The 22,901-nt window shown below is 47.4% G+C and overlaps 1 pseudogene; it reads left to right on the top strand.

Moving 5' to 3' along the window:
* Positions 1-1,067: 1,067 nt before the first annotated feature.
* Positions 1,068-22,898, top strand: LOC136335746 (ferritin light chain-like; annotated as a pseudogene).
* The last annotated feature ends 3 nt before the right edge of the window (positions 22,899-22,901 follow it).

The following is a 22,901-nucleotide window of genomic DNA, read 5'->3' on the forward strand; positions in this document are numbered from 1 at the left end:
CGAGGTCACTGGATTGAATGCAGGGTCACTGGCGTGAGCCCAAAGATCACTGGCTGGAGCCCAAGGTCGCTAGAGTGAGCAAGGGGTCGCTGGCTCAGTTAGAGCGCCCCCTGCCCCCCCCCGCAAGGCACCTATGAGAAAGCAATCAATGAACAACTGAAGTGCTGCAACTATGAGTTGATGCTTCTCATCTCTCTCCCTTCCTCTCTATCACTGTCTGTCTGTCTCTCTCACTTAAAAAAAAAAAAGAAGGAAGAAAGAAAGAAAAAAAGGAGCACACATACTTACAGGCAAACATTCAAAATGCCCACCACTATCTTCCACAGATGGTTGAGAACGGTGACCTCTGAATGAACAGGTATTTAGTTTTCTATACTTTCTCTCGCTGACCTCCTTTCAGTAAACGCGGTATCAAATTCACCACATAAACTGCGGAGGCTGCCTGTGTTGCTAAGTTTTATATTCGCATCTCCAGCATTTGCTGAGCCCTTTGTAAGATTTGTGCTCAAAGTTCAAGCACAATCCTGACATCCTGAACTTCCACTTTTTCACCTAAACTATAACAAGTGCAATCATATGATGTCACTGACACCAACTGGGGATCTTATCAAGAAACAGTAAAAATTATCACATTTCATCTATATTTGTAAATGTCTTCATCAACATTCAAATGTGTAAATGTTGTTCTGCAACACTCCCAAGCTGAGAGGAATGATAAAATACTCTCTTCTAACAAAAAATCCTATCTTCTTGTCCTAGCCCTCAGGACTAGGCTAAAGAAGTGTACAATCTGCCCTCATTTCTCTCCACACAACTCCTAATTGACCCTTTCATTCACTGTCTCCACCTTCGGTGTTTCTTTCTTATCACTCTGTGTTACCTACCCAACCAAACCCAACCCATATTCCTGAAGTCCCAATTTTTTCAAGAAGCTACTCCTTCCTCCTCTGAACTTCTAAACAATGTATCAGGAATCAGAAAATTTAGCCATTAACAAATAGGATATTTGTATCTTATACATCAAGAAAAGGTTTAATTTTAAAAGTTGGAACACGCAGCCTGACCAGATGGTTGTCCAGTGGGTAGAGAGTCCGCCTGGGATGCTGAGGACCCAGGTTCAAAACCCAAGGTCACAGGCTTGAGTACGGGCTCACCAGCTTAAGCTCAGGGTTGCTGGCTTGAACGCGGGATCATAGACATGACCCCAAGGTCGCTGGCTTGAGCCCAAAGGTCGCTGGCTTCAGCAAGGGGTAACTGGCTTAGCTAGAGGACACCAGTCAAGGCACATATGAGAAAGCAGTCAATGAACAACTAAGGTGCTGCAACTATGAGTTGATGCTTCTCATCTCTCTCCCTTCCTGTCTCTCATTCTCTCTGTCTCTGTCCGTCTCTCCAGCCACCCTCCAGCCTCTGCCCTAGTCACCACCTTCAGAAGCACCTCAGCCATCCTTACCCTCTGAGATAACATCATTGTTTTTACCTTAACTCCCTATTGCCAAACAACCACGAGCTTCCAAATTCATCAGAGTTATTCCACCGAGGTGGGGGCTGCCATCAAACACCTGGTCAACCTGCGTCTGCAGGCCTCCTACCCCCACCTCTCGCTGGCCTTCTGCTTCGACCATGACGATGTGGCTCTGGAGGGCACGGGCCAGCTCTGAGAGTTGTCCGAGGAGAAGCATGACAGCGCCGTGTCTGTCAAAGATGCAAAGCCAACGTGGTGGCTGTGCTCTCTCGCAGGCTGTGCTGAAGCCTTCCCAAGATGAGTGGGGTAAAACTCAAGATGCCTTGGCCCTGGCCAGGTAGCTCAGTTCATTAGAGCATTGTCCCCATACATCAAGGTTGCGGGTTCAATCCCCCGTCAGAGCACATACAGGAATCATCAACCAGTGACTACATAGGTGAGTGGAAAAACAGATCAATATTTCTCCCTCTCTCTCTCTCTCTTCTTCTCCATATATATATATATACACACACACACATACTCAGGATGCCAGGGAAGCCGCCATGGCCATGGAGAAGAACCTGAACCAGGCCCTTTTGGATCTGTGGGCCCCGGGTTCCACCGGTGCAGAGGCTCAGCTCTGTGACTTCCTGGAGGACCACTTCCTGGATGAGCAGGTGAAACTCATCAAGAAGACGGGCGACCATTTGCTTCTCCAACCCTCCGCGCGCTTTCCTCTCTGTCTCTCTCTTCCCCTCCCGCAGCCAAGGCTCCATGGGAGCAAAGATGGCCCGGGCGCTGGGGATGGCTCTGTGGCCTCTGCCTCAGGCGCTAGAGTGGCTCTGGTCGCAACATGGCGATGCCCAGGATGGGCAGAGCATCGCCCCCTGGTGGGCAGAGCGTCGCCCCATGGTGGGCGTGCCGGGTGGATCCCGGTCTGGCACATGCGGGAGTCTGTCTGACTGTCTCTCCCTGTTTCCAGATTCAGAAAAATGAAGAAAAAAAATTAAAAATAAATAAATAAATAAATAAATAAATAAATAAAAGAAGACGGGCAACCACCTGACCCACCTCTGCAGGCTGGCCAGCCCCGGGGCTGGGCCAAGGGCTCACCCTAGGAGCCTTTGGAGGCCAGAGGCCTTTGAGGGGCCCCTCTGCATTCCCTCGGTGTCTGGCTTTTGCCTGAGCCCCTCCCTGAAACCATTAGGCATCCCTTTAACCACCTTGGAACCTTCTCCCGAGCGTTGGAACAAATGGAAACAATAAAGCTTTTTGCAGGGAAAAAAAAAAAAAAAAGACATAAAGGAAGTCCCAGTAGCCTGACCTGTGGTGGCGCAGTGGATAAAGCTTCGACCTGGAATGCTGAGGTCGCCGGTTCAAAACCCTGGGCTTGCCTGGTCAAGGCACATATGGGAGTTGATGCTTCCTGCTCCTCCCCCTGTTCTCTCTCTATCTCTCCCTCTCTCTCTCTCTCTAATAAAAAATGAATAAATAAAATCTAAAAAAAAGCCTGACCTGTGGTGGCGCAGTGGATAAAGCGTCAACCTGGAAATGCTGAGGTCACCGGTTCGAAACCCTGGGCTTGCCTGGTCAAGGCACATATGGGAGTTGATGCTTCCAGCTCCTCCCCCTTCTCTCTCTGTCTCTCTCCTTCTCTGTCTCTCTCTCTCCCTCTTTCTCTCCTCTCTAAAAATGAATAAAATTTAAAAAAAAAAAATCTAAAAAAAAAAGGAAATCCCAGTAGACAGTGAAGGGAGTTCTCAAGGATTCAGGCAGGTCAGAAGGCTGCAGAGAGTTGTCTAAGAAAATTAAGCCATTAGAAAACCCGATGTGTTTGAATGTAATAAGATATTTAAACCTCAAGGCATAGTTTAGGCTTGAATTAATGTTATATATACAAAGCAATCAAATAAAACAACAACAAAAAAACACAATATCAATCCAGTGTAGGGGGGAGCAAACAAGTGTGTAATGATGTTAGGCTTGCTCGCTTGTACTTCGCCTGACTGGTGCATGAGCGCGGGGCAGCGCCATGTGTGTACAGTGATGCAGGGCTGTGGGTGCTTGCCCTTAGGGCGGCAGATTGCAAACTGACTGCTTGCTTGGGAGGGGCCATTTGTTCGCTACTGTTTGCCAGAGGTGGGGTTCCTCCCCTGCCCCCGCCTGTTTTGCTGGGGAGTCCTGAGAGAGAAAGGGAAGCCGTATACCCTGCTTGCTTGCTCGTAGGGGGGTTGTGAGACTCTAATAAACAGGATGGCCCACCATCCTCTGGCTCCACAGTTCCTCTACTGTCTGCCTGAATCCAGCGTGAACCTGCCTGGCCGCGGCCACTGACCTCACAGGGGAAACAGAATACAAGGAAAGTGGTCATAGTAAACATAGGGCTCAGCTATGAATAACATGTACAGCCCTGGCTGGTTGGCTCAGTGGTAGAGCATTGGCCTGGCGTGTAGGAGTCCCGGGTTCGATTCCCGGCCAGGGCACACAGGAGAAGCGCCCATCTGCTTCTCCACCCCTCCCCCTCTCCTTCCTCTCTGTCTCTCTCTTCCCCTCCCGCAGCCGAGGCTCCATTGAAGCAAAGATGTCCCAGGTGCTGGGGATGGCTCTGTGGCCTCTGCCTCAGGCGCTAGAATGGCTCTGGTCACAACAGAGCGACGCCCCGGATGGACAGAGCATCGCCCCCTGGTGGGCATGCCGGGTGGATCCCGGTCGGGCGCATGCGGGAGTCTGTCTGACCGCCTCCCCGTTTCCAGCTTCGGAAAAAAAGAAAAAAAATGATTAACATGTACATAGTTGTAGTGACGTCAGCTCTGAATAGGGATGTAACCAAAGTTGTGTATAATACAGTAACATGGGGGAAATGAGACCGGAAGAGTATGAAAGATGAAAGAGTTAAAGCTTAGACTTCCAAAATGATCACTGATAATGCCTAAAACCAAAAATCAAGAAGTAGCAATACGAGCTTGCTATTTAGACAGAGAACACAAAGTAATTAGCTAACAGGGTAGAAAGTAGTGCCTGTGGAGAACAGGAAATGATAGGGGAACCCCAGCCTTTCACAATAAGCCTCAGAGAATTTCTAAACACAGACATATGTAACTTCAGAAAATAAATATACACAACTGAGATGGAGGAGAATTTCCCAGTCCTTGTATGTGTGCTTTTTTTGTTTGTTTGTTTTGGGGGTTTTTTGAGTGAGAGAAGGGGAGATAGAGAGACAGACTCCAGTATATGCCCCGACCAGGATCCACCCGGCAACCCCCTGTCTGGGGCCAATTCTCAAATCCACCGAGCTATCCTCAGCACCCAGAGCTGATGCTCAAACCAATCAAGCCACTGGCTGTGAGAGGGGAAGAGAGAGAGAAAGGGGAGAGAAGCAGATGGTTGCTTCTCCTGTGTGCCCTGATCCGGGATAGAACCCAGGACGTCCATACACTGGGGCTCATACTCTATCCACTGAGCTAATCTGCCAGGGCCATATGTGTGAATTTTTATAAGAAGCATATATTTAGTTTTGTACAAAGATGGTTTAATGGGTCAAAATAAGAAATAGGTTCGAAATAAATAATTCTGGTCACTGATTTGGCAACTTCCCAGCCAGTGACATATATACTTCACCTTTATAAATAATTGTTCATAAAATTGAGACAGTTTTTGCCTGACCTGTGTTGGTGCAGTGGATAGAGCATTGAACTGGAACCCTTAGGTCATTGGTTTGAAACCCCAGGCTTGTCTGGTCAAGACACATATAAATGCTTCTCGCTCTTTAAAATAAAACTGAAGCAGTTTTTAAATATGGCCATAAACACTTTTTTTAATGGCTTGACGCAATAACCATTTCATTAAGCTTATAATTCTGTGGGTTGGCTGAGCAGTTTTTCTGAGCCATAAATTCTTTGACATGCTTCCCATTAAGAGGTGAAGGGTGCTATGTCCACTCTCCTTAATCTGGGCTGGCTGTGACTGCTTCAGTAAAGAGAGTGGTGGAGCCGGGCCTGTGGCGATGCAGTGAAAAAAGCATCAACCTGGAACGCTGAGGTCGCCGGTTCAAAACCCTGAGCTTACCAGCTCAAGGCACATACAACAGGCAAGCAACGAGCAAGTAAAGTGAAGCAACTATGAGTTGATACTTCTCACTTCACCCCCACCTCCTCTCTCTCCTCTCTCTGTAAAGTCAATAAATAAAATCTTTAAAATAAAAAAAATAAATAGATGAACGGAAGTGATGCTATATGACTTCTAATGCTGGGGATGGGTCGTGGAAGGCCATGTGATTTGCACCTTGCTCACTGGAACACTCATTCCTGGAGTCTGGAATTCCCGGATAAGAAGTCCAACTCCCCTGCCACCACCACGCTGGTAGGAACACCATAGACACTATGGCTGAGCCTGTTCTTCAGCCATCCCAGCCCAGACAACAGTCATATGACTGAAGAAGCCATCTTGGAAGTGGATCCCCACTGTTCTAGCCTCAACCAGTAGAGTCACCTCCAGCTGTTCAGATGACCTGGATCACAGTATAGCTTTTTCTGATATTCCTTTTCCAAATTCCTGACCCAGCCTGACCAGGCGGTGGCGCAGTGGATACAGCACGGGACTGGCACGCAAAGGACCCAGGTTCAAGACCCCAAGGTCGCCAGCTTAAGCGCGGGCTCATCAGGTTTGAGCAAGGCTCACCAGCTTAAGCCCGAGGTCGCTGGCTTGAGCAAGGGGTCACTCGGTCTGCTGTAGCCCCCCGGTCAAGGCACATCTGAGAAATCAATCAATGAACAACTAAGGAACTGCAACAAAGAATTGATGTTTCTCATCTCTCTCCCTCTCTCTGATTCAGCCACCAAAAAAAAAAAAAAAAAAAAAAAAAAAAAAAAAAAAATTCCTGACCCAATGTGAGCAAGACAATGTCTCTATTACAACGCTAAATGAATCACTAGGTGCTAAATTGATGCATAAATTAATTATTGCATGCTATATTAGTGACAATAATCTCATTGCACGTGCTAAATACATTTCTCTTTCTGTTCCAGTACTAAACTAATATGTGTCATTTAAATGACCATTTCAAGAATATCCAACCAGCCCTGGCTGGATAGCTTAGCTGGTTAGAGAGTCATCTGATGTGCAGAGGTTGCCGGATTGGTCCTGGGTCAGGACACGTACAGAAACAGATCAACGTTTCTGTCTCTCTTTCTCTACCTTCCTCTCCCTCTAAAACAAATAAAAAAATTAATTAAAAAAAAAAGAATACCCAACAACAACAACAAAAACCAGTCACTCCATCCCTTTTATAGTCTGACAAAAAAGCAACGGACAGAGCATTTAAAGGAACAGAAGCGACCGCACAGGAAACTGTGAGAGAGAATGGAAGAAGAGCTAGCTGCTCAGGGGTGAACACCAGCGACTGGCAGAACCCGTGAGAACAGTGTTGGGGTGGCTGAAACGCGAGTGCAGCTGAGTTGTGAAACACGCTGCAGACAACAAAACGGGCTTCGATAGCTATATCTGGAGCAAGAGGAAAGAAGAAACGAGCCCCTTGCTTAGCACAGATGGCGTAATGTCAACAGATGACCATGAGAAAGGAGAACCTCTCAGCTCCTCTGCAGTTTGTCCTTTACAAAGAGAACGATGCTCAAAATTAAAATGGTTTAAGGGTGTAGTTAGGAGAAAATTGAGGCCCCAAGAAGTGAAGAATATTAAGAGAACACTAACTCAACTGAAATGTTTAAGACCCCAAATGTGGATGCAGTTCATCCGCCAAGATCCTGAAAAAAAGCTGGAGATATGGTTTTGGAACTATTTGTACACAAACTCTGAGAATTTTTTTTTTTTTTTAATGTGAGAGGAAAGGAGATAGAAAGACAGATTTCTACATGCACCCTAACCAGGATCCACTTGGCAACCTTCATCTGGGGCCGATGCTCGGACCAACCAAACTATCCTCAGAGCCCAGGGCCAATGCTTGAACCAACTGAGCCACTGGCTGCAAGAGAGGAAGAGGGAGAGAAGGGGGAGAGAGGGAGGGGAAGAGAAGCAGATGGTTGCTTCTCGTGTGTGCCCTGACCGGGTATCGAACCTGGGACATACACACACTGGGTCGACGCTCTATACACTAAGCCAACCAGTCAGAGCCTGAGAAATTTTAAAAAATGGAAAAAGTATTGAGGCTAAGCAAACACCATTCTGACTTCCAAGAGATTTTAAAATGTAATTTATAAAACTATTCACCAATGATTTTGTGTGTGTGTATGAGAGAGAGACAGACAGAGATAGACAGACAGGAAGGGAGAGAGATGAAAAGTATCAACTTGTAGTTGTGTCACCTTAGTTGTTTATTGATTGCTTTCTCATATGTACTTTGACCCAGGGGGCTTCAGCTGAGCCAGTGACCCCCTGCTCAAGCCAGTGACCTTGGACTTCAAGCTAGCGAACTTAGAGGTCATGCCTATGATCCCCACTCAAGCCCTCAATCCCGCGCTCAAGCTGGTGAGCCCACACTGAAGCCGAATGAGCCAGAGCTCAAGGCGCAACCTTGGGGTTTCAAACCTGGGTCCTCAGAGTCCCAGGCAAACATTCTATCCACTGAGCCACCATCTAGTCAAGCCAGTATCAACTTTTTAAAACTTTGTAAATAAACCAAAGGCTTGCAGCAAGTTGAAGAATGCTTGTTCAAGGGGAAAAAATGGCTGAAACTTGGTCAAAGCAATCAGCTTTGTGACTTTAACTTGCCCTAGTCTTGTCCCCAACTCTCCAGCTCTGTTGCAACCCTGAGAAATAGCCCACATCCCCATTGCAACGTGGCAGCCTCTGGAGGGAACAGAATACAGCTGGAGCTCTTTCCGAGTCTTATGCCCCCAAATTGAACTTACTGGCACTGACTTGTGGCTCCTTGGAAGACCCAACTTACAAAATTGTCTGCATCTGACCTCACTTGGAGCTTCCCCAGTGTGGAAAAAGCCTTCTTCTGGGGTCATTTGTCCAAAGTATTCACAGGCAAGTGTTTTTTTTGTTTTGTTTTGTTTTTCTGAAGCTGGAAATGGGGAGAGACAGTCAGACAGACTCCCGCATGAGCCTGACCAGGATCCACCCGGCACGCCCACCAGGGGCAACGCTCTGCCCACCAGGGGGCGATGCTCTGCCCCTCCGGGGCGTCGCTCTGCCGCGACCAGAGCCACTCTAGCGCCTGGGGCAGAGGCCAAGGAGCCATCCCCAGCGCCCGGGCCATCTTTGCTCCAATGGAACCTTGGCTGCGGGAGGGGAAGAGAGAGACAGAGAGGAAGGAGGGGGGGTGGAGAAGCAAATAGGCGCTTCTCCTATGTGCCCTGGCCGGGAATCGAACCCGGGTCCCCCGCAAGCCAGGCCGACGCTCTACCGCTGAGCCAACCGGCCAGGGCCCACAGGCAAGTGTTTTAATTTTGCCTGGGGTACTGGATAGCTATATAAACTAACCAAAAACTTAAAAGGAAAGCCAGGGAGAGGAAGCTCTGAAGTGACGATGTGAGAAGCTCTGTATACCCACTCACCAGAAAGCTGATGGAAATTTTAAAAGAAAAAACTTTAAATCTCTGGAAATTGTTCTAATGGCATATAGCCAATGAAGAAACATTTATTCAAGAACATCTACTAAAACTTGGTGAAAGCCTGACCAGGCAGTGGCGCAGCAGATAGAGCGTCAGACTGGGATGCGGAGGACCCAGGTTCGAGACCCCGAGGTTGCCAGCTTGAGTGCGGGCTCATCTGGTTTGAGCAAAAGCTCACCAGCTTGGTTGGACCCAAGGTCGCTGGCTCGAGCAAGAGGTTACTCGGTCTGCTGAAGGCCCACGGTCAAGGAACATATGAGAAAGCAATCAATGAACAACTAAGGTGTCACAATGAAAAACTGATGATTGATGCTTCTCATCTCTCTCCATTCCTGTCTGTCCCTGTCTATCCCTCTCTCTGTCTCTGTTTAAAAAAAAACACAACTTGGTGAGAAACGAGAGAGTCTGCAGCATTCGAGCCAAACCAATTCCCTCCCTCCTTCCCCTCCTCCCGTCTTCCTTTTCCCCAGCTCAACTTGAAAGAAACTCCACTCTGAGTTTGTGTGGGCAAGAAGGTGATGCTCTCTCTGCACTCACCTCCCAATCAAGCCTTACTTACCATATCTAATCAGCGTTTCTCATCCCCTCCAGCTCCAACTTGAAGAGGCTAAATTTCTAATGAGTGTGTCAGAAAGGTAGAGGGCTTCCTTCCCTCAAGCAGCTCCTACTCACAGGATGCAGGCTGTACCCAGGTGTGACAATTCAAGAATACCAGGGTCCCAACTGCCCTCATCCCAGCTTGCTCATAGAACAGAGATTCCATTCTGGGAGAAGCAAATCAAGACCAAAGGCTACAGCTCTACTCAGTGCCCAGAGCATTGGCTGAGTGATTTTGCCCAGGCAGAGGCAGTTGGTAGAAAAAGAGACTCAAGTTTCTCCCAAAGGCACTAACTTTATTTGAAACACAGTGTTGGTCAAATAAGTTTGTAAATATGATATATATGTTTGCTCACTTATAGTTTGCATTGGGTGTGGGGGACAGGCTGTAAGCAGGCAGGGTCGTTATAGCCTAAGGCTTAGTTTTAAGACTAAACTTTGCCCTGGCCTGTTGGCTCAGTGGTAGAGCATTGGCCTGGCGTGCAGAAGTCCCGGGTTCGATTCCTGGCCAGGGCACACAGGAGAAGCACCCATCTGCTTCTCCACCCCTCCCCCTCTCCTTCCTCTCTGTCTCTCTCTTCCCCTCCCGCAGCCAAGGCTCCATTGGAGCAAAGATGGCCGGGCGTTGGGGATGGCTCCTTGGCCTCTGCCCCAGGCGCTAAAGTGGCTCTGGTCGCGGCAGAGCGACGCCCCAGAGGGGCAGAGCATCGCCCCCTGGTGGGCAGAGCATCGCCCCCTGGTGGGCAGAGCGTCGCCCCCTGGTGGGCATGCCGGGTGGATCCCGGTCGGGCGCATGCGGGAGTCTGTCTGACTGTCTCTCCCCATTTCTAGCTTCAGGAAAATACAAAAAAAAAAAAAAAAAAAAAAGACTAAGCTTTTCCCCACACCCTTGACTGTTGCATGATGTGGGGTGGTGCACTCTCATGAGGAATCCCATTATGCCTCAGATAAGTGACTTTGTATCAGAGACTTTCTTGTTTGTATATTGGATTAAAGGTTTTGATTTCTACATTATATAAGGGGAGAGCAGAGAAAGGCCATGTGGAAGAGAGGAGAAGCAGCCAAGATGGCGGAACGCTGAAGGAGAAGCCAGTTTGTGCAGTTTGTGCAGAGAGAAGGAGATGGGGAACAGAGGTGAATAAGGCTGATGAGGTACAAACCTTTGATTCTAGGAAACTCGGATAAGTCAGTGGCTTTGGGAGCCCTGAATGGAAAGGGAAGTGTTTCCCACTGTGTGTATTTCTCGCCCGCCTGGTGTGAGCTAGGATTAAAAAGGTAATGGCCCACCAGTTCTTCGCTCTGTTATTTCATTACCATCTGTCCGAATCACATGTGAACCTGCATTGGTCAGGTGGCTGTGATGGTGGTTGTGGCCAGTGGCTTTACATTTGGCGTAGTCTGTGGCAGGATTCGATACAGTTCAGTATGGAGCCACCACCACCTTTGAGCAGTGGAGTAGAGGACTGGCTGCTGTTATGGTTCCCCATGGCTGTCCTTTTAGGGGCCGTAGGCTGGCTGACTTTTACAGCCTTTTGTGAGGAAATCGAGACCTCTGTGGAAGAGGCTGCCCGGGACCTGCAAACCGAGCAGTGGAAGGAACTGGAGCAAATGTGGGAGAAAGAGATGCCAATCCTTGAGCTGGAGGAAGCACTGGAGGAGGCCAATCAGGTTTGTGAGATTCACTTGGAAACGGAGCAGCCACTGGAGAAGGAATCACAAGTTCATGAGTTGCAGATTGCCCTGGACGTTGTGGAGAGCCAGCAGCAGCGGGAAGCCAGGGTGAGGCGGGGGCCAGGGCTGCAAGGCCCACAGAGCAGAAGGCAGCAGCCCAGTGCTCAAGCCTGGCAACAGGAGCTGATGTTTTCAGTTCATCTTTGGAGGATGAGGAGAATCGGTCTGGAGTTGTGATCCGCAGTCTCCAAAAGGTGAGAGCCCAGCAGCAAGGAGCACCTACTACGCCCCGGTAGTTCTGCAATTTGGGGACACAGGGGTGGACGCTATCATGATCTCCGGAGCAGAGATGGAAATGCTGACTGCCATTGCCACATGCTTCTCTTTGAGACAGTGTAAGACCTGCCAGGACGGCAGGGATGAGGGGGGTGGCTGAGGCCCCATGTGCATGGACTGATTTCCTGGACTACAACTGGAGTGGGCACTGGCTCCTTTGTTGGATGGACTTACAGATTTTAGACAATGTGAAATACCCTGATGGGGGTGGGGGCAGCTTTGCTGGAAGCACTCCCCTGCCCCGGGAAGCTTTTCAAATGGCTAGAAAGAAAGCCGAGGACATTTTGTGCTTTTGGCAAAGTGCTCAGAGACTGGTGAAATGTACCTTTATAATTGTTGAAATTGTATGATTTGCCATGTTGTTGTAATTTGTGTAATGTGCCTAATTTCCTTGTGCAGAAATACCTGTGCTTTAGATTGTGAAGTGAGCAAAAGGAGTGGAATGTTGGTCAAATAAGTTTGTAAATATGATATACATGTTTCTCACTTATAGTTTGCATTGGGTGTGGGGGACAGGCTGTAAGCAGGCAGGGTTATTTTAGCCTAAAGCTTAGTTTTAAGACTAAGCTTTCCCCCACAGCCTTGACTGTTGCATGATAGGGGGTAGTGCACTCTCATGAGGAATCCCATTATGCCTCAGATAAGTGACTTTGTATCAGAGACTTTCTTATTTGTATATTGGATTAAAGGTTTTGATTTCTACACTATAAGAGAGAGAAGAGAAAGGCCACATGGAGGAGAGGAGAAGCAGCCAAGATGGTGGAATGCTGAAGGGGAAGCCAGTTTGTGCAGTTTGTGCAGAGAGAAGAAGATGGGAAACAGAGGTGAATAAGGCTGGTGAGGTACAAACCTTTGATTCTAGAAAACTCGGATAGTCAGTGGCTTTGGGAGCCCTTAATGGAAAAGGAAGTGTTTTCCCACTGTGTGTATTTCTTTTATTTATTTATTTTTTTTGTATTTTTCTGAAGCTGGAAACAGGGAGAGACAGTCAGACAGACTCCCGCATGCGCTCAACCGGGATCCACCTGGCACGCCCACCAGGGGACAACACTCTGCCCACCAGGGGGTGATGCTCTGCCCCTCCGGGGCATCGCTCTGCCGCGACCAGAGCCACCCCAGTGCCCGGGCCAGAGGCCAAGAAGCCATCCCCAGCGCCCAGGCCATCCTCGCTCCAATGGAGCCTCGGCTGCGGGAGGGGAAGAGAGAGACAGAGAGGAAGGAGGGAGGGTGGAGAAGCAAATGGGCGCTTCTCCTATGTGCCCTGGCCGGGAATCGAACCCAGGTCCCCCGCACGCCAGGCTGACGCTCCACCACTGAGCCAACCGGCCAGGGCCCCCACTGTGTGTATTTCTTGCCTGCCAGGTGCAAGCTAGGATTAAAGCTAATGGCCCACCAGTTCTTGGCTCCGTTGTTTCATTACTGTCTGTTTGAATCAAATGCGAACCTGCATAGGCCAGGCAGCTGTGATGATGGCCGTGGCTATTGGCTTTACACATAGTATGAGAAAGTTCAAGCCTAAGAGCCCTCTAAAAATTTTTTTCTTAATTAAGAATTACAAGGCTAAATCATAGATTGCTTAATTCACCAGAGAGAACCAGGAAAAGAAGAGAGCTGAGAAGAATCCTCCTGGGGTCAGAACAAATCTCAAAGACCAGCCTCAAGATCTACTCCTGCCCACATTTCAGAATCACACTGTTGAGCAATATCGGCCCCAGGGATTGTCCAAAAAGAAGTAGAACAATCAGCCAGTAATTAATGTGTGATACCAAATGAAGCAGAGAGCTTAACAGAAATTGAGGAGAGTCAAAGAGAGCAGGCCACAACCACTGTCATTTCAAATTGATTGTGTGCATGCCCAAGGCTGTGTCCTCCAAGGAGCAACACCAAAGATTTCACACTAGGAAGAAATAAGCTTAACTAAAATAGCCTAGTCAACTCACAAGACAAGCAAACAAACACAACAAAAACAACCCCCAGGGAGGGAGGGGAACTGGTAACCACAGTTGCTACAATGATTTGCCTAAAATGTCCAGTTTTCAATAAAAATTAAGAGACACACAAAGAATAAAGTGTGACTCATACAGAAGCGGAAAAGAAAAATCAAACAGAAGCTTCCTGTGAGAGGGACCAGATGTCAAGCTTAACAAAGAATTCTACATAGTTATTATAAATATATTCAAAGAACTAAAAGAAACAATGCTTAAAGAAATAAAGGATGGTATCATGATAATGTTTTATCAAATGGAAAATATCAATAAAGAGGTAGAAATTATTTAACAAAAGAAAACAAGGCCCTGGTAGGTTGGCTCAGTGGTAGAGGGTCAGCCCGGCATATGGATGTGCCAGGTTCAATTCCTGGTCAGGGCACACAGGAGAAGCGCCCATCTGCTTCTACACCCCTCCCCCTATTGTTTCTCTCTATCTCTCTCTCTTCCCCTCCTGCAGCCATGGCTCGATTAGAGCGAGTTGGCTCCAGGTGCTGAAGATTTCTCTGTGCTGAGGACTGCTCCATGGCCTCTGCCTCTAGTGCTAAGAAGAACTCCTTTGCTGAGCAATGGAGAAGCGCCCCAGATGGGCAGAGCATCGACCCCTAGTGGGCTTACCTGGTGGATTCTAGTACGGACACATGCAGGAGACTCTCTGCCTCCCCTCTTTTCACTGAATGAATGAATAAATAAATAAATAAAAATAAATAAAAATTCTGGATTTGGAAAGTACATTAACCAAAAGGAAATATTCAGTTTGACCAAGTGTTGTCACAGTGAATAAAGTGTCAACCTGGAATGCTGAGAACCCAAATTCAAACCCCGAGGTTGCCAGCTTGAACATGGGCTCATCTGGCTTGAGCACAGGACTGCGGGCTTGAACATGGGATCATAGACATGACCTCATGGTTGCTGGCTTGAGCCCAAGGTCATTGACTTGAGCAAGGGGTCACAGGCTCAGCTAGAACCCTTCTGCCTGCCCTGGTCAAGGCACATATGAGAAAGCAATCAATAAACAACTAAAGTGACATAACTTCGAGTTGATGCTTCTCATCTCTCTCCCTTTCCATCTGTCTGTCTGTCTCTCTCACTTAAAAAAGAAAGAAAAAAAGAAAAAGGAAATATTCATTGTAGAGGCTCAAGAATAGATTTGAACTGGCAGAAGAATCAGCAAACTTGAAGATAAATAGATAGAGATTATGAAATTCAAAGAATAGAGAAAATTGAATCAAGAAAAATAAACAAAGCCTCAGAGAAATATAGAACATCTTTATTTTTTTAAATTTTTAATTGCATTTTAAAGAGAGAGAGAGAGAGACTGATTTGTTGTTCCACTTATGCATTCATTGGTTGCTTCTTGTATGTGCCCTGACCAGGAATCGAGCCCACAACCTTGGTATATCAGGCCAACGCTCTAACCAACTGAGCTCCTGGCCAGGGTTGAGAAATGTGGAACACTTTTAAACACACCAACATATCTGTAATAAAAGTACCAGAGGAGAAGAGGAAGAGAAGGGAGCAGAGAAAACTTGGTTAAAAAAAACAAACAAAAAACTTGGCCAAAGATTTCCCAAATGCGCTGGAAAATGTTAATCTATACACCCGAGAAGCTCAACGAATTCCGATAGGAAAATGCAAAGAGATCCACAACCAGATATATAGTAAAAGTGCCGAAAGACAAAGAGAACTCTTGGAAGCATCAAGAGGAAAAGGAGTCATCACATGCAGGGGGATTACAATAAGACTAACAGCTAACTTCTCATCTAAAATAATGGAGGCCATGAGGCAGTGGATATGACATATTCAAATTACAGTGGATTCTCATTATTGATGGCAGTTATATTTTATAGTCACTGAAAACACTGAGTTAGCTAGTACTGACCCATTGTTCCTAGGCGTAAATACAAGGTTAAATTCCCATCAGCCTCTGGTCATAACATTTTTGTCAACCGATCAATATATAAATTTGTCTTATGTGTGTTTCTGTTTAAAGATATTTTATTTAATATATACTACTGGTTCATTAACATTGCACTCCCAGACAGCAGCATGATAACACGTGCTTGAACAGAGCTTATCTAACAAACGTATTTTCTCCGTAAGGCACATCACAGCCTCCTTGCACCTAGGAACGCTCAGCTGCACCTTGGCATTATGCTTGGGGGCCATTTTAAACAGCAAAAGCACCAACAAAAAGCACAAAAATGAAAATTTGTGGCACTGAATAGGTCATGACAAGGTCATACTGTAAACACTTGTTTACAGTATAAGGAAATAAGAAGACAGAGCATTAGCCTGTTCAACTTCAGCGGGGAACAGGCATAGCTGGGGACCTAACTTTCTGCTACTCAGCACTTGTCTACAATGGCTGTGAAATCGCTGTGGGTATTGATCTGGGGGTTACAAATTCAATGTAGCTAGGAAGCAAATTTGCACATACACAATCTGTGAATAACAAAGATCAAATGTACTGAAAGAAAAAAAAACTGTCAACCAAGAAATCATATATTCAGCAGGACTACCTTTCAAAAAATGAAGGTGAAATAAACACAGTCTGAGATGAACCAAACAGAATTTATTGCCAGCAGATCTGCCTTACGAGAAATACTAAGAAATGTGTCAAGCTGAATGGGTATAAACCCAGATGGAAATTCAAATCCGTACGGGGGAAAAAAAGAGCACCAGGAAAGGTGAGATGTCATTATGTCAGTATAAATGCATATTTTTCTTTTCTTCTCCTAAATGACTTTAAGAGAAATTGTACCATATAAAACAATATGTGTATAATTGTACTGAAGCCCCGTCCCTGGCTGGGTAGCTTAGTTGGTTAGAGTGGCAACCCAATATGCCAAGGTGGTAGGTTCAATCCCTGGTCAGAGCACATCAATGCATAGATAAGCAGTAGAACAAATCTCTCTCTTTCTCTCTCTTTCTCTAAAAATCAATAAATAAAAATTAAAATGTCAACTCACTTTTTTTAGAGAGAGAAAAACAGAGAGACAACAACATTGAGCTGTGCCTATATGTGCCCTGACCAGGGATCAAACTGGCAACCTCTGCACTTTGGGACAATGCCCCAAGCAACTAAGCTATCTGGCCAGGACTTAATTTAGAGAGACAGAGAGAGGAAAGGAGAGAGAAGGGAGGGGGAAGGGAAGCATTCATTTGTCGTTCCACTTAGTTGTTGCTTCCTGGGTGTGCCCTGACCAGGGATTGAACCCACAACCTTGTTGTTTTGGGACGACACCCTAACCAATTTAGCTAACTGGCCAGGGCTAACTCACTTTAAAAAAAAATAACACTGTTCAACTCTGAAGGAATGGTGGCGGTACTGCAGCAAATAGAGTCTGGAAGAGAAGCAGATTTGGAAGTAAAAAGGATGACTTTCATTGGACACGCACCCTGGATGGGTAGCTCAGTTGATTAGAGCATTATCCCAATATGCCAAGGTTATTTAATCCCTGGCCAGGGCACATACTCACACATTCAACTAGTGAATGCATAAATAAGTGGAACAACAAATCATCACACATGCTGGATTTTATGAATGGGCTAGCCTCCAGGTGAAGCTGTTCAGCAAACAAGGAAACTTTGGAACTTGGACTAGGGAGAAAGCAAATGGCTCAATTTAGAGATTGTACATAAAGGAAAAAGTTGTCACCACAGGAATATGACGTAAGTAAAGGAGACACTCTGCAGAAGGAAGGCTGGTGAGAAGGACAGCCCAGGGGAGTAGCCCCGTGGGGGCAGGCAGAGCTGACCACAAAGATTTCAGAGTACCCGCTGGAGAATGCTTATACCAAAGGAGAGATGTTTGGTAACAGCTAATCTCTAATATATGAAAAAGTGCCCCAAGAAAACTATAGCAGAGGTTTTTGGGATTAAAAAAAATAAAAAGGGCCTGACCTGTGGTGGCGCAGTGGATAAAGCATCAACCTGGAAATGCTGAGGTCGCCGGTTCGAAACCCTGGGCTTGCGTGGTCAAGGCACATATGGGAGTTGATGCTTCCTGCTCCTCCCCCCTTCTCTCTCTCTCTCTCTCTTTCTCTCTCTCCTCTAAAATGAATAAATAAATAAAAGTAATTTTTTAAAAAATAAAATAAAAAAATATAAAAAGGTCAGTAATCAAATCACTAATTAAGGTCTTAATAAACCACTAAACATGTCCTGACCCCGATTCCCGTGCAGTTGCTGCTTTTTTGGCCGGTGCTGGCTGGCTGAGGAGAGTTTAAATGGGAATAGTCATTGGTATCCCTCAAATGTTACTCGTTTGCATTACTCTGGGCCAATTACCCATGCTGGCCTCTCCTGTGACCTTGACATCACAAGCAGAACTGGTTTGTTTATTTTTTAATTTTTATTTATTCATTTTGAGAGAAAGAGAGAGAGAGAAGGGGGAGGAGCAGGAAGCATCAACACCTCTATGTGCCTTGACCAGGCAAGCCCAGGTTTTTTTTTTGTTGTTGTTGTTTTTGTTTTTATTCATTTTAGAAAGGGGGGTGGAGAAAGAGAGAGGAGAGAAACGAGAGGGAGAAGCAGGAAGCATCAACTCCCATATGTGCCTTAACCAGGCAAGCCCAGGGTTTCAAACCGGTGACCTCAGCATTTCCAGGTCGACGCTTTATCCACTGCGCCACCACAGGTCAGGCCAAGCCTAGGGTTTTGAACCTGTGACCTCAGTGTTCCAGGGTGATGCTTCATCCACTGCACCACCACAGGTCAGGAGGATAAAAACTGGTTTAAGACTTCATCTAGCCCTGGCCAGTTGGCTCAGTGGTAGAGCGTCAGCCTGGCATGCAGAAGTCCCGGGTTCGATTTCCGGCGAGGGCACACAGGAGAAGCACCCATCTGCTTCTCCACCCCCTCTCCTTCCTCTCTGTCTCTCTCTTCCCCTCCTGCAGCCAAGGCTCCATTGGAGCAAAGATGGCCCGGGCGCTGGGGATGGCTCCTTGGCCTTTGCCCCAGGCGCTGGAGTGGCTCTGGTCGCAACAGAGCGACGCCCCAGAGGGGCAGAGCATCGCCCCCTGGTGGGCAGAGCGTCGTCCCCTGGTGGGCGTGCCGGGTGAATCCCGGTCGGGCGCATGCGGGAGTCTGTCTGACTGTCTCTCCCAGTTTCCAGCTTCAGAAAAAATACAAAAAAAAAAAAAGAAAGAAAGAAAGAAAAAAAAAAGGACTTCATCTAGGTAGATCTAAGAGGGCAGCGCTAAGCCAAACAGCAGCTGTTAGGAAAACTCAAGCAGTGCAGTGAGCTATGAGGTGATGAACTACCTGATGGAGAAAATGATTCTTCCGCATCTTCCAACTCCGCAGTTCAGTAAGCTTCAGCTTCAGCCTCTCCCACCCCCCCACCCCCGGTTAAATGTTCAAAGTATCTACTTCAGATGGCTTCTGTAGGGATGGTAGGAGATAAAGTACATAAAAGTGCCTGGCAGAGAACAAATATTAAGCCTATATTAGCTGAATATCATCAATCCATGAAACAGACGAAGAAATCCCAGTCCAATCTCCAAGGAAGTACCAACCTCAGCCACTAGAGGGGAATTCAGTCCCGCGTCTTTGAGTGAGATTAAGACACAGTCATGAGGTGGCAGGCACCCCTCTGGATACACCAGCCTTTCCTGAGCCAGGAACACGCTCCCGCTTAGGAAACCTGGTTCCGTGCTGAACTCCATGGTGTTTTCTCTGAGTCACTCTATTCTCCCACGGCTGCAAAACGGTCTGGCAAAAGTCTCCGAAAGGCTTTCACTGCTTGCTGAGGGCCATCTAAATAAACTTGCCAGAATCCAAGGCCTTCCTCAATCTGGCCTCAGCCTACCTCTCCAGACTGACCTCCCCTTCGTCCTTTATACTGCAGCCATGCTGGATAAACCAGCCTCCGCTCGGTGCTGGGGCTCATGCTGCGGCTTCTCCGTGATGCCTTCCCTCGAGTCCCACCTTCTGAAACCCTACTGCTTCTTCCAGGAGGCAAACACCACCTCCTCCATCACTCCCCCTCACTTCCCCGGAAAGAGCGACCCGCCCACCCCTGAACTCACACACAGTCTATTACATGCATCTGTCTTGTATCAAATTCATTTCTGTATGTGCATCTTTTCACTTCAATAGACTAGAAACTCCACAGGTAGAGAGGCCAGTGGGGAATCTACCCAGGGTAACACAGGAAGTGGCACAGATGGGGTTCTAACTTGGGCACTGTGGTTCCAAAGAACTCTTGCTCATAACCACTAATCCACACTATACAGTCATCTTTTCTTATTTTTTAATTTTTTTAGAGAGAGGAAGGGAGAGAGAGAGAGAGAGAGAGAGAGAGAAGCATCAACTCATTATTCCACTTAGTTGTGCCACTGATTGCTTCTCATAGGTGCCCTGACTGGGCCTGGAACTGGTGACCTCAGGGCTCAAGCCAGTGCCCTCAGAGTTGAGCTAGCACCGCCAAGATTGAGCTGGCGACCCCAGGATAGAGCCGGTGACCATGGGATCCAACCAGCAACCTTGGCACTCTGGGATGATGCTCTCTACCCACTATACCACCAGCCAGTGCCCATACAGTAATCTTTTATCAGCCACAGTGTCTAGCTCAGAGCTCTGTACACAGTGCCATTCAACAGCTTAGCAAATGAATAACTTTTAAAACATTGATCTACTTAGCACCTCTTGAACTTTCACTGACTTATCGGCTATTGGGAAGCAGCAACTTGGTGTCACTAATCTGAATTAGAGTATCTGGCCATAAATCTAATTATGAGCAATTTCAAAATCATAATTAGTGTTTCACTTTGTCTCTTGATCTATAATGCATATAAGGACCTCCTCCCAGCTCCTAAGGGAGAAAAAAAGCTCACTGTGATTACCTACTGACGCCTATCAAATGTGTCTTATTTTTTTGTTTTTCAAGCTTCCAGCTAACATCTTCACTGTGAAGTGAGGGGGCTGGACGGGATGGTGTCTGACGTTCCCTTCTTCAGTTTTAACAGTCTATGATTTTGGGAGACAAAATGGAATTAAAAAGAGTCTCTGCCTCTGTGTTAGAAAATATCATGTGGAGTCTCAGCTCCCCAACTCTCAGATCCACCATCTGTAAAACTTGATTTATCCACCTAACCAGTGGTGGCGCAGTGGATTGAGCATGGGCCCAGGATGCTGAGGTCCCTGTTCAAGACCCTGAGATCTCCAGCTAGAGTGCAGGCTCACAGGCATGAGCACAGGCTTCCCAGCCTGAGCGTGGGCTTGCAGCTTGAGCACAGGATCATCAACATGATCCGAAGGTCACTGGCTTAAAGCCCAAGATCATTGGCTTGAGCAAGGGGTCACTGGCTCAGCTTGAGCCCCTGGGACAAGGCACTGTATGAGGAGCAATCAATAAACAATTAAAGTGAAGCAATTACAAGTTGATGCTCTCATCACCCCCCTCCTGTCTCTGTCCCCCTCTAAAAAAAAAAAAAGGAAATAAAGACTTGATTCATTTATTCAAAAATTTTCAGAGTACAAGCGCTGGGCACTGTACAGTAGTGAACAAGACAGACATGGCCCCGCTTATCCAGCTAAGAAAGTCAGATGACATCGATTGTGGGGTTGTCCAAAGGGAGAAACTGAGTGGTCAAATAATTGTGTGAACTTGAGTCTAGTACAGAATCCAAAGATGATGATCTTCAGGGGGCAAGGGGAGGTAGAAGAGGGTAAGGGGGTAGAATGGGGAAGAAAGGAGACTTGATGAGGTGGTAAAGATAATAGTTTACAGATGATGTATTATAGAATTGTACGCCTGAAACCTACATACGTAATTTTATTAATCAATGGTGCCCCAATAAATTCAATTTAAAAAGAAAAACAATTTTTTTTAAAGATGATGATCTTGACAGGATTTCAGTTTTGCCAAATCCAGTGACAACAAAAATGTGACCTATATTGCTGTTAGCTGGCTTCAAGCCCAAGGTCCCTGGCTTGAACAAGGGGTCACTGGCTGGGCTTGAGCCACACCCTCAAGGCACATATGAGAAGCAATCAACAAATTAAAAGTGGCACAACTACGAGTTGAGGCTTCTCATCTTTCTCTCCTCCCTCTCTCTCTCCCCCTTCCTGTCTCATTGCTATTTTTGACCAAAGCCTGATGGCATACTTGAACCAAACCCCGTCGACATTCCACACAGCTTTCTGGCCTTTCCCCTTTGGTCCACGGAAAGGTAGGCTGGGGCTACCTGTCCCCTGCCCAGGGCGCTGCCCGTTTGCTGGCAGAGGCCAGGTCCCGAGCCCACTCCCAAAGGCCTCAGTCTGAAATCCTGACTCCCCTGGGCTCTGCAGCCCTCAGCTGTCTGAGTGGTTCCAAGTCACCCTTCAGTTTCCTCCCAGGTGAGATGCAGGCCACCTCTGGGAAGTGCAGCGAGCCTTCACGGCTAGTAATTCCAGGTCCTCAGTGGAAACAGCGAGGAATTAAGAAAATAGGCTTAAACAGAAAAAGGATGGACTCCGGAGACCTATGCAATGCTGATGGCAAGAACAGAGGGCGCTCCCCCCCACCTGCTTTATTTATAGGGCAAAGTGAGGCCATTAGCAAATCAAAGAGATCTCTGATCACATTTCCAAGGCAACCCAAGAATTCTACCAAATGCAGAAAACCCCCACAATACATAACATCTTAACTTCACAAAACAAAGGATTGCCTCCAGTTTTTCTGAAGGACACGGGGATAGGACGAGTATAAACAATCCAGCACCACAGCTAACATGAAGGTGTGGAGAAAAAAAATAGCCTTTAGCAACTTCACTAAGCAAGTGAGGTGGGAGGTTGGGCAGACAGTCAGCTTACTGCCAGTTCCCCACACCTCTGTCCCCCAAAAACCTAAACTGCAAAGACCCTGTTGGCTTCCGGTCCCAGCAGGAAGAACACCATCTCCCACCACTACTGTGAAATACGGCCAAGACCACTTGTTCGGCGAGACTGGCTCGGGGACAGCAAACTCTGGGCTGGGGAGGATTCCCCTTAGGTTCCATCTACCGCCCCAGGCCACGGCTCCGGCTGCGGCGGCTCGCCGGGTGTCCGGCCCTGCACACACTGGCTGGGTGGCCCCGGGTAAGGTCACCCGGCGGCCCTGCTGGCTGCGCAGCAGACGGCGGGAGGGAGGACCTTTCCCAGACGGCCCCTGGGAGCCCCCGCGCTGTCTGCAGCTCCCAGGCTGCAGGGCGCCAGGTGCCAGGGCACCAGCTGCGGGAAAGCCAGGCGTGCGCCGGCGCCGGTCACGTGACGGACGCGAGCCCGCGCGGGGACAGTGCCCGGCGCGCGCGGCTCCGCGGGTGACAA

Source organism: Saccopteryx bilineata, chromosome 4, assembly GCF_036850765.1.
Source record: "Saccopteryx bilineata isolate mSacBil1 chromosome 4, mSacBil1_pri_phased_curated, whole genome shotgun sequence".
In the NCBI taxonomy this organism is placed as follows: Eukaryota; Metazoa; Chordata; class Mammalia; order Chiroptera; family Emballonuridae; genus Saccopteryx; species Saccopteryx bilineata.